Genomic DNA, 9,945 nt, shown 5'->3' on the forward strand with positions numbered 1-9,945 from the left:
CGTCTAAGGGGACAGATATTAGGTATCTCTCAACAAGCAGATGAGAGTTTGTTCGAGGTTTGGGAAAGATTCAAGGACTTGCAAAGAGAGTGCCCACACCATGGTTTGGAGGACTGGTTCCTGGTTCAGCAGTTCTATAATGGTCTGGGTAATGAGTCTAGGTGTCTTTTGGATTCAGCTGCCAGTGGGAGATTTATGCAACTGGAGGTGCCTAGAGCTTTAGAGGTGATTGAGGAGATAGCCATCCATAGTGCCCAATATGGGAATCCTAGAGGTTTTGCCGATTGTGGTGTTAAGCATGAGATGAACTCTATTGAACAGCTTACTGCTCAGCTAACTGCCCTACATCACAAGCTGGATAATATGCAAAACGCATCTTCCCAAGCCACCCAACAAGCTAGTGTCGCCGCAATGAGTGCTCAGTTGGCCAATGTCTGTAATAGTTGTGGGATGCAAGGTCATTATGCACCGGAATGTAAGAGCTCTATTTAACAATGCAATGCATTCCAGGCCTACAAGCAGAACAATCCGTACTCCAACTCATACAATGAGGGCTATAAAAACAACCCCCTATTATCATATAGGAGTACTAATGTTCAGAACCCCTACCAGATTCAACACCCTCCACCACCACAACAACCTTACCAACCACCACCACAGCAGCCCTACCAACCGCGAAGTAACTACAACCCGCAGCCTAGTGGACCACCTGGCTTTCCTCCACAGCCTCAACCCACACGTCCTGATCCCATGCTTGTTGAGATGCGGAATATGATGTTAGAATTGCAGAAGTCTCTGAGCGAAAAGGATGCCAAAATCGATGCCCTCACTGCTCATAACAAGATCATGGATAAACAGTTGTCACAAATGGCTACTACTCTCGCAGAGAGACCCAAGGGTCAACTCCCTTCACAGCCTGTGACCAGAGAGTCTGTAAATGCTGTCACTTTGCGGAGTGGATATGAGTATGATGGGCCACCTATGACTATAGAGGAAGGGGTTGAAGTATCTGTAAGTGGTGCTGTGCCAAGAGAAAGTGAGAAGGTGGTCAAAGAGAAGGAAGCTGACACAAGGGTTGAGAAGAAAGTTGAGATACAAGTTCCACCTATCAAACTTCCCTTCCCTCATCGTCAGCTAAAGAACAAGCTAGACAAGCAGTTTGGTAAGTTCTTAGAAGTGGTAAAGAATCTGCAGGTAACGGTCCCTTTCACTGAATTAATTACTCAAGTACCTGCATATGCTAAATACATGAAAGACATCTTGACTAGGAAGAGAGCATTTAGTGAGGTGGAGACTGTTGCATTTACTGAAGAGTGCAGTGCCTTACTACAAAATAAGTCTCCACCCAAGTTGAAGGACCCCGGGAGTTTCTCTATCCCGTGTAATATTGGCAACCTTTTTATTGACAAAGCCTTATGTGATTTAGGTGCCAGTGTTAGTGTCATGCCCTTGTCTGTCTGTACTAAATTGAACATGGGTGATTTAAAAGTTACCAACATAACTCTGCAAATGGCCGATCGATCTGTAAAATACCCCCTAGGTGTTCTAGAAGATGTGCCTGTTAGAGTAGGTAAATTTTTTTATCCCTGTTTGTTGACCCTAAAGTTTTGATGATGACAAAGCAAACTCCTGACAATTGGTTAAGTTATGTTGCATAATAGGTTCCGAGATCCTTAGAGGGATAATGCTAAGTTAAGGAGATCCTGAGTTGGATAAACTAAGCAACGTGGAATATAAGCAAGTAATTGATCCATGTCAGACACTACATTGAAGAAATAATCATTAAGCAAGGCGAGATCCTTAGGCGAGGTCCTAAGGCGAGATCCTCATATATTATGTGGATCCTCGATGTTCCAGAGAAGGAACAAATTGGGAAGTCTTCGAGTGAAGCTTCTAAAGGTGCAACATGAAGACTACAACATATGAGTTTATGTTTAGGATTTATGTAAGTATTTAATATTGTTTATACGTAATTTGGAACGAAAGGAACCTAAGTATTTTGGTACGTTTTAAATGAAATATGTTAACTGTAATTATAAAAGAGTTTTAACTTGGAAAATCTTTTTAATAAATAAAATGAATTTAATTAATAAATGAAACATAGGATTCTGATTTATTATCCTTGTTTCTCAAGTAAAAGATTTTCCATGTTCCTTGATACTCTCCCCACGTATTTCTGTTTAACGTACATTTAGTGTTTTGATTTGGTCTCCCTTGTTTCTCTCCAACTATGCCCATGTTACTGAGCAGTAACTGTTAGTGGGTAGTTGAGGAGAACATGGGTACCCAACCCTAAGTAAAACTCTCCTATAAAAGGAGAAGAGTTTTGGCTTTTCAAAACACAACTGATTTCTACAAAATCTATCTTAAAGAGCTTAAACGTTTTAAAAGAATCAGTTGGCAAAATAGAGTGTTCCTTGAGTTCCTTATTATTATAAGCTTTATTACGTACTAGAATCTATCTATCATATTGTATTTTGGGTTTAAGGATTGAGTGATCCTTGAGTGACTTAGAGTTAAGTCAAAGAGAGAAAGAGCGACTAAGAGTTTAGTCAAAGAGAGAAACAGCGACTTAGAGTTAAGTCAAAGAGAAAAGGAGCGACTTAGAGTTAAGTTAGAGAGAGAAAGAGTAGCACAGTAATCGAAGGGGATTGCTGTGGGGAACTCGTGTTCGAGAGGAACTCGAGTTAACGAGTGTATTTGTAATAGAGTTATTGCATTAATACAAAAGAGTAGTGAGGTTCTTCTTGATTAGTGTCAAGAAGGTTCCTCCGTTTTATATCTTTCTTCGCTCATTGTTCTCAGTCTCTTTATTGTTTAAATTCCGCAAGAAACTTACTCAAGTTCCCAAGAAACAATTCACCCCCCCTCTTGTCAAGTGTTCCTACTGAACTGTCAGTTGGTATCAGAGCAGGATCTCACAAAAATACAGGAAACCCTGTTGAGAAAAAGTTCCTGGAAAGTATGAACGCTTACGAGAAACTCGAGGAAGGTTATTCCACTCAAAGACCTCCAATGTTCAACGGAAAATTCTACACCTACTGGAAGAACAGGATGGAGATCTACATCAAGGCAGAGAACTATCAAGTCTGGCGAGTCATAGAAGTCGGTGATTTCGAGGTAACAATGATCAATGCTCAAAATGAGGTAGTTCCTAAACCCATGTCTGATTTTACTAAGGAAGATTTTGAGAAATTTGAAATCAACGCAATGGCTGTGAAAATCTTGCATTGCGGCCTTGGACCTCATGAACATAACAGAGTTATGGGGTGCAAGAGCGCAAAGCAAATCTGGGATCTCCTTCAAATAACTCATGAAGGAACTAATGAGGTCAAACGTTCAAAAATTGATTTATTAATGTCTAAGTATGAACGTTTTGAAATGCAACCAAGAGAAACAATACAGGAAATGTTTACTCGTTTCACTAATATCACTAATGAACTAGTTTCTCTTGGAAGAAATATTCCCTCTGATGAACAGGTTAGGAAGATCCTAAGGAGCATGCCACAGGATGATAGATGGAGAACCAAGGTCACTGCATTGTTTGAAACAAAGGACTTCACCAAATTCAACATTGAACAATTGGCGGGATCCTTGATGACTCATGAATTACATCTAGGAGCAGCTGTTCCTGAGAACCGAGGCCTTGCTCTCAAGGCTGAGGAACAGGAGGACTCAGAACCTGATGAATATGAGGTTGCTACGTTGGTCAGAAGAATGAAAAGATTTTACAGGAACTCTAAACCTGGAAATCTAAGAGGAAGGAACTCAATGAGAAAACCAAGCGGTTCCAAGTCTGACCAAGGATGTTTCAAGTGCGGTGATTCTGACCATCAAATCAAAGACTGCCCTCAGTGGGAAAATGAAAAAGGGAAAGGCAAGAGAAAGGATCAATATAAGGAAAGATTCAACAAATGCACCTTTGCCAAGCCCAACTTCAAGAAGGCAATGATCGAAGCTTGGGAAGAAGCCACTGACTCGGAAGAAGATGAGGATCAACCAGAAGAAACAACAAACCTTTGTCTTATGGCAAAGATCGATGAATCAACACAAGATCCATCACGTGAAGTAAGTTCCTCAACTCTTCAATCTCTGTCTGTAAATGAATTAGTGGAATTATTGATAGAAACTCTAGACATTTTTAAAAAGCTTATCGTAATAAAGGCTCAAAGTGACAAGGCAATGGAACTTAGCAAAGAACACACAACCTACCTCGATAATGTTAAATCTGATGTACATGGTAGGTTCTTTCAGTTGCCTGACAGGAACACCTCTCTTAAAGACTCTTTTAAAAGAGTTGAAAATGTACATATTATGCTTGATGAAACTAATGAAGTTCAGGAACAGAAGGATTTCGAAAATGGTTTGATTCACTTCACAGATAACAATGAGGAAACCTCTCCAGCTAGACAACATAAAGAGACAGTTGAATCAGGAGTTCAAGAAATCAAAGTGAATCAGGGAGTTCCTACTCAAGAGGAACAAGATCTTAGAGTTCATGATCCAGAAGTTCCTGTTCCTGAGGATCACCCTATTATTCAACAGGAACAAGGAACTCGAGGATCTCAAGGAACTCAAGAAACAGAAGTAACTGAGGAAAGTTTGAATATTCTTGTGGCTCAATCTCAACCTAAGCCATGGAAACATCAGAGTTCCTCTCCAATGGATCTGATCGTCAGCGACATTGAAAGAGGAATTGTGACAAGATCTGAACTCAGGAACTTCTGTACTTTCCATGCGTTCCTCTCCATAATCAAGCCAAATAACCAGAAGGGGATAGAACTCAAATGGATGTACAGGATCAAGCTTGATAAACGTGGAACAATGGTCAGGAACAGAGCAAGGTTAGTTGTTAAAGGCTACAATCAACAGGAAGGTACTAATTTCGAAGAAACTTTTGTTCCTGTTGTTAGATTAAAAACTATAAAAACTTTAATTATTTTTGCAGCCTTTACAGAAATTAAGTTGTACCACATGGACGTCAAACGTGTCTCCATAAATGAATTTTTTAAAAAGGACGTATGTGTGGAACAACCTCCCCATTATAAAAATCATGAATTTTCAAATCACATCTATAAGCCTGACAAAGCTCTCCATGGGTTAAAGCAAGTTACAAGATCGTGGTGCGAAATATTATCTAAAATCCTTCTGAAAAATGATTTTAAACGAAGCAGATATGACAAAACTTTATTCTTAAAATCAAAAGGAACTGACTCACTAGTTGTACAATTTTACGTTGATAATATACTGTTTGGTACAACTAATGAAAATTTGTGCAAGGAACATGCAAAGTAAACAAGCAGAAAGAAGCACGGGAAAATGAGATTGGACCTCGGGATGATCAAGCTGAGATAAGTAAGCAGGAAAGTTCCTCACAAGGTATGACTTTTATAGATTTATGCATAGCTACTATATACCATTATAAATACATGTGCGTGAAGCATAACTGAAGTTTACCATTGTTAAGGAACAACTAAAAAATTAAAATTAAAATATGTATTTAATTAGTCAAGCAATATGAGATACGTAATTAAAACAGTTCCACTAAAATAGGAGGATCATGGATATATTCTTTTTGTTACAATTTTCTTCCATCTTTTATTTTTCCACAAATTATTTTTATTATTTTTATTTCTTTTTATATATCCATATTTTTATTTATTTTTTTCATTAAATTTTATTTTTTCCAAAATTAAAAGCTAATGGATCACACCTATGGATCTCTCATACCCAATTCCACCACCAAATTCAAATTTCACCAATTCAAACAAAAGAAACCCTAAAAATCAAAAACCCCCAAATTCAAACCCTAAATATCAAAAATCCCCAAAATTAAAACACCAACCACCACTACCGGCGGCCTGACTCGGCTAGCCATGACCACCGGCCAAGTCTCACTCAGCCCAGCGACCGGACTCGACCCGGCCAACCGATCGAGCCCAGCCGCGGAGCCCACTGTCGCGTTGCCAGCGAAACTGACCCATCCCTCAAAGAAACGCGAGCCACCAGCGTCGGTGACCCACGTCCCTTCGCTGGTGGCGGCTGATGACCCAAACCTGGCTGTGTCCGACACCCACCTAGCCACGCCGACCATCGTCCCTAAACCACCCTCCAATGTCAACCCCTCCTCCAGCAACGATCCAAACGCCGAGGTGCCTCACCGACCCGCCAAAAGGCAGCGGTGGTCGTGGGGGGTCCTCAAACCGGTCGGGGAATGGGGATGTTCGTTCTCAGGGGGAATTTACACCAAACCGTGTTTCTTCGGTTGAGGATGCATATTTGGTGAAAAGCTTTGCAGTTTATAAACTTGGTGTTGAAAAGCTTTGCAGTTTATATACTAAGGGGACGTTGTTATACCAAAAAAAAAAAAAAAAAAAAAATTAAAAAAAAAAAAAACAAAAAAAAAAACAAAAAAGAGTATGACAGGGTTCACAAAGTGGTTCCAAGGTGAAATATTCTCTGTTGTTTGTTGATATATATTATGATAATGAGAATGATGATGAGAAAGTGGAAGAATGAAAAGACGCAATTGAGAAAGGATATGGATCTATATGCAGTTGAAAAAGGAACAACCTAAACTTGCTACATACCCAAGCCATCTTTCCTGATCCTATCCATTTGTGTTACATTACGCTTTTGATTTTTTTTGGAACTTTTTATTTTATTTTTTTTATTTTTTTTGTATGTAACCATCTGTTGGGAAACATACAATTTCTCTTCCTTTATTTCTGTGGAACTTCTAAAGATCGTATCTCTAAAAACTTGGCTTGTTATTTATTATGTTTTATATTCGAATCTAGTACGTTGGAACTTTACTTTGAGGCTAACTTAGTTTGTCAACCGTTGATCGGAGGACGCTATAATCGGTATATATTAGTATTGTGTATTTCTACTTTTTGTTAATGCCAACAGGGGGAAATGAATGCAAACTTAACTTAAATTGATCACTTGAGTCCGTCTCACTATTCTCTTCTCGATGTAAGTTTATAAAATATTATTTCTCGTTCTTAATTTTATTTTCGTTTATTAAAATTAATTTCAATTTTCCTTAATTTCATTTAGGAAATTTAGATTAATTTTTATAAAAATACTTTATTTAATTTATTGCTTTATATTTATGCTAATTGATTATTATTGCATTTAGTGAAAGTTTGCTTATGTTGTCATCACCAAAAAGGGGGAATATTGTTGACCCTAAAGTTTTGATGATGACAAAGCAAACTCCTGACAATTGGTTAAGTTATGTTTCATAATAGGTTCCGAGATCCTTAGAGGGATAATGCTAAGTTAAGGAGATCCTGAGTTGGATAAACTAAGCAACGTGGAATATAAGCAAGTAATTGATCCATGTCAGACACTACATTGAAGAAATAATCATTAAGCAAGGCGGGATCCTTAGGCGAGGTCCTAAGGCGAGATCCTCATATATTATGTGGATCCTCGATGTTCCAGAGAAGGAACAAATTGGGAAGTCTTCGAGTGAAGCTTCTAAAGGTGCAACATGAAGACTACAACATATGAGTTTATGTTTAGGATTTATGTAAGTATTTAATATTGTTTATACGTAATTTGGAACGAAAGGAACCTAAGTATTTTGGTACGTTTTAAATGAAATATGTTAACTGTAATTATAAAAGAGTTTTAACTTGGAAAATCTTTTTAATAAATAAAATGAATTTAATTAATAAATGAAACATAGGATTCTGATTTATTATCCTTGTTTCTCAAGTAAAAGATTTTCCATGTTCCTTGAAACTCTCCCCACGTATTTCTGTTTAACGTACATTTAGTGTTTTGATTTGGTCTCCCTTGTTTCTCTCCAACTATGCCCATGTTACTGAGCAGTAACTGTTAGTGGGTAGTTGAGGAGAACATGGGTACCCAACCCTAAGTAAAACTCTCCTATAAAAGGAGAAGAGTTTTGGCTTTTCAAAACACAACTGATTTCTACAAAATCTATCTTAAAGAGCTTAAACGTTTTAAAAGAATCAGTTGGCAAAATATAGTGTTCCTTGAGTTCCTTATTATTATAAGCTTTATTACGTACTAGAATCTATCTATCATATTGTATTTTGGGTTTAAGGATTGAGTGATCCTTGAGTGACTTAGAGTTAAGTCAAAGAGAGAAAGAGCGACTAAGAGTTTAGTCAAAGAGAGAAACAGCGACTTAGAGTTAAGTCAAAGAGAAAAGGAGCGACTTAGAGTTAAGTTAGAGAGAGAAAGAGTAGCACAGTAATTGAAGGGGATTGCTGTGGGGAACTCGTGTTCGAGAGGAACTCGAGTTAACGAGTGTATTTGTAATAGAGTTATTGCATTAATACAAAAGAGTAGTGAGGTTCTTCTTGATTAGGGTCAAGAAGGTTCCTCCGTTTTATATCTTTCTTCGCTCATTGTCCTCAGTCTCTTTATTGTTTAAATTCCGCAAGAAACTTACTCAAGTTCCCAAGAAACAATTCACCCCCCCTCTTGTCAAGTGTTCCTACTGAACTGTCACTGTTGATTTTGTTGTGTTGGACATGGAAGAGGACAGGAAGATCCCTATTATTTTAGGTCGACCTTTCCTACACACTGCGGGGGCAATCATAGATGTCAAGAATGGCAAGCTGACCTTAAATGTGGGGGATGACAAGGTTACTTTCAATTTAACCCATGTTGCTAAGAGCCCTATGGTAGAGGAGTCATGTTTTGGAGTCAATGTTTCTAATGATTATTTTAATACTAAATTGACTCATACTAACTCCAACATTCCTTCGGAAAAAGAGCATGTTTCAAATTGTTTTACAGGTGGAGGTAATCGGAGTATGAACTCTTCGGCATGGGTTCGAAGGGAAGCACGATTTGATGATGCTGAGACCCGAAAGACCGAAAGTTTGGTGAATGGTGGGCATCGCATTCATGATCGAGGTCGTGGTCTGTCACCCCCCGCGCCACATAGCTCATCCAAGGCAATTGATTTGACACCAGATGTCACCATCTTTGGTGCCCCCATTCGATGAGTTGTCGTGGCTCTCATGTAATCCCCCGTAATTTTATACATTTTATTTATATATTTTAACGAATATTTAATATATTTAATATATATTTAAACATAAATTACGGATTTTAGAAACGAATATATAATTGAAATATAATTATTTTATTTCATTTCGAATACTTTTAATGATTATGAAACCAAAATGTATTTTCGAGTTTTACTTTAAAACGAATTCGAATTGCAAAACCACGTTCTATTGAAATTAGAAAACAAGTCCTAACCCTTTCGGATTCAACAACCTAAATTCTACTCCTGGCCCAATTGGGCAAAGCCCAAAACCAATATAACTCCAAAACTATAACCCCTCCTTCTTTTTGATAACTCACGTAAACAGAAAAAGAAAAGAAAAGAGAGCAGCTGTCTTCTTCAACCTCTCGACCCGCAGCCATCGGCCTCAACACCTCCACCTGCGCCGTCGTCCCAGCCACCGACCACCACGGTAATCTCAGCCTTCTCTCTCTCCTCCTTCGATTCTCCTGTCTTCCTTTGTTTTTCGTTCCTTTCCCCCCCCCCCCCCTCTGTTTTTCGTCCATTACCTTAGCCCTTTGCGTTTTTTGCAGCATCACCGCGGCCCAGCACCACCGTCGCCGGTAGACCTTGCCGCGAGCCACCGTCGTTCCGCCGTCCAGCTTTTCTCTCTCCTTAATTCTTGGTTATTTCTTAAACCCTAAGTAACTAATTATTTTAAATAAAAGTTGTTAATTTAAATTATGTTCTTGATATTAAATTTATAATTTTTATGGCTTGAACATGATTTTCAGTTTTGGGTTGCTAATTATAAACGAATTATTTTCAGTTTTGGTTAATTAAAAATTGAGTTAGGGTTTATTCATGATTTATTAGTTTGAGTTAAGTTTTCTTGAATTAAAGTTATGAGTTTTGTGATCTAAATTATAAATTTAAGATTATAT

The 9,945-nt window shown here is 38.2% G+C and overlaps 1 non-coding gene across 1 annotated transcript; it reads right to left on the bottom strand.

The window, feature by feature from the left end:
* On the bottom strand, window positions 1-107 carry LOC130462181 (small nucleolar RNA R71). Its single transcript, XR_008922312.1, has one exon. It is a non-coding gene; the product is annotated as a small nucleolar RNA R71 (small nucleolar RNA).
* Window positions 108-9,945: the final 9,838 nt, after the last annotated feature.

Source organism: Spinacia oleracea, chromosome 5 (assembly GCF_020520425.1).
Source record: "Spinacia oleracea cultivar Varoflay chromosome 5, BTI_SOV_V1, whole genome shotgun sequence".
Lineage (NCBI taxonomy): Eukaryota > Viridiplantae > Streptophyta > Magnoliopsida > Caryophyllales > Amaranthaceae > Spinacia > Spinacia oleracea.